Raw genomic sequence first — 2867 nt, 5'->3', positions numbered from 1 at the left:
GCATGCCCACCGTTCATCATGTTAATAATGAACATACAAACATCAAAGTCGTACATAAACAAAAAATACGGTTCACGTTAATCAATGATTGCAATTACTTGTTTAACCATATTAATATATGAATCGCGACAGCCATTGAATCAAACACATACATAATACATACTCGCAAAAAATAGTAAAATCAAACATACATCTCATACATATCGCATCACCCAAGTATTTAACACAATTTTGAATCGTACAAAAGGCACTAATAATATTGTTGGGATGACTAATACACCCCATGGCGCAGCGAAAAAAATAATCCTATGGTCTCAGCAGTGATCCGATTACGAAAAAAGGGAATCGAGAGGAAAAGATACAAAATTTCACCTTGGGTTACTTGAAAAAACAACAAGACAACAGTAGTCACGAACAATTTGAATCATAAGCCTCCACGAATAACGTCTTAGACTCTACTTAGTTCACCCAGTTGATAGCAGTTGAGAGTAATTTCTTTTTTCTCAAAAATGTTTTGAGAAATTTCATTCAAGAATATTAAGCGGTTGCTAGACCAATATATTATATTTAAAATGTGTTTCCCTAACCTTCAAATTTAATAAAAGAAATATAATTACCCTAATTATATTCTTTTAATATAAATACAACATTTTTATGTATAATTATAATTACACAAATATATATATATATATATATATATATATATATATATATATATATATATATATATTAATACACTTTATTCATGTATAATAAAATTATGCATGTGTAACGTATTTATAAATTGTAATTATTAGAACCATTCTAATATTACAAATAGTGAGTGATATCTAGCAATATATCATTGTCACCTAAGTTACATGAAGTCATGATTTGACATAACATCTTCGTGAGTAACACTTTTATCTAGAATAGGCACAAGTGTTGAAATAGTCACACTTGTATCGCCCATATATTATTTCTTGGTATCTAGAGTAGACGATAATGAACAAATAACTTGTGATATCTCATATCAACTTATTCGAGTATGTCCATGCATTTCAAGTCTCACCAAATCAAGTGGCCTGTGATATATTTCCTATTATGTGGGAAGGACAAATCCTATCTTGATCATTCATGCCTCACTACATATATAGTAATATGTTCAATATCAATCTTTATAGTGCAACCAGTTACAGAGCATGTTTAATTGTATCAAACACACAACAATATATGTTGAGATAGTAATTATCTCAAGTCTGAGGATCATACATAAAATCATCACCATGAGAAACGTTGTGACCGTCACATAATAATCCAAGAAACATGCTCATAGCTGGTCAATCTAATATATTGTTATATAACAACATACTCATGTCTCAACTTTGACATCTCTATGTCAATAACAACTCGTTGTTATCAATCAACTCCATGTTAGCTTTATATGTAATATTATTGTCCATGACCATAATAATACTTGACCAAGGATCTTTCATAATAATCATATTATTATATGGACTTTATTATCTTTCAGTTTATGTTAGACATACAAATACAACTGAAAATAATAGTGGTAATTCATTTATTCAATAAAAACAGTAAAGAAAAAGTATCATTACAATCATCTTGATTGGTCTTTGGGCATACTCTAACATGAGCAGATGAATATCTACATAATTGGGGTGGCTGAGTACTTAAACTTCAGTAAAGATGTTACTTCAGAGACACGAGACGAATGTGTGTAGTAAACTAACCAAGCAGGGCAAACGAAAAAAGTGTCAATGCCAGAAGCGAATGTAATTGCACCAGTTGTGGCCACCACATAATCTGCGATTGTCGAGACGGAGCCTTGTGCAGAGATGAAAGTCAGCGTAAAACAACAATTGACCAAATGGTTGTGAGTACAAAATACCCGACAATGGAGGCAAACATCTGATGATATTTCAGAAGGGAAAAACCATGATGACACATCAATTGTCACCATAGACAAAGTTATGGAGCAGTTCTCCAAACACCTATACAATTATGCGTAGACGTTGGTATGAGAATTCTACGAAAACTTTTATGATAAAGATTTATGAATTAATTTCTTTTGTGAACGTTTAGTACCCTAGGATAAAGCCGTTGTTGTTGTACTCAAATCAGTCAGCTCAAAACTCTTACCAGCGTTTCCAATAGGAGGCAAGTCATTTGACTATGATAACTTGCCAAGGCCTCATGAAGGTGTTGAATTCCTAGTAAGCAAACAACACTTTGACTATGCCAGCTTGCCAAGGCCTCTTGAAGCTAATAACTTCCGAAAAGATGGGCAACACTTTGACTATGGAAGTCTACAAAGCCCCCCTGACCGTGTCAAGCCACAGCAGCTGAACAACACTTAGGTTATGGTAGTCTAACAATTCCTCTTGAAGATGTTGTTCCTGAGGTGGTGTTGTAAATAAGAAGCTGATCAAAACAATTTTTGATGTTACAGAGATTAATGTCGGTGCAAAGAAAGAATCCATGGAGACTAAAGTGAACGCATTAAAAGTGCCCACTGATGAGGCTAATGAGAAAAAGAGAGAGAAGAGAGGAGAACAAAGAGAGGATAGAAGAAGCATTTGAAGGCAGCCTCATCAGCTGCAACCAAGGAGAAACAAGTTTGATTTTCTTTTTATTTTCTTTTAGAATACATCATTAATTTGGCATTCCATTTTTATGTCATTAAATTTGTTGTCAGCGCATTTTTATTTTCCTTTCATATATATATATATATATATATATATATATATTACTTTTTTTGCACTGTATATATTTGTTTGTGCATTAGTTGCATTAGGACAATGCAAGCTTTAAGTGTGGAGGGGTTGTATATAATTTAGAGGAAATTTAAACCCCATCTTGCATGT

This window comes from Hibiscus syriacus, unplaced genomic scaffold (assembly GCF_006381635.1).
Source record: "Hibiscus syriacus cultivar Baekdansim isolate YM2019G1 unplaced genomic scaffold, ASM638163v2 tig00111095_pilon, whole genome shotgun sequence".
Lineage (NCBI taxonomy): Eukaryota > Viridiplantae > Streptophyta > Magnoliopsida > Malvales > Malvaceae > Hibiscus > Hibiscus syriacus.
Note: the sequence above shows the minus strand (reverse complement) of the source record.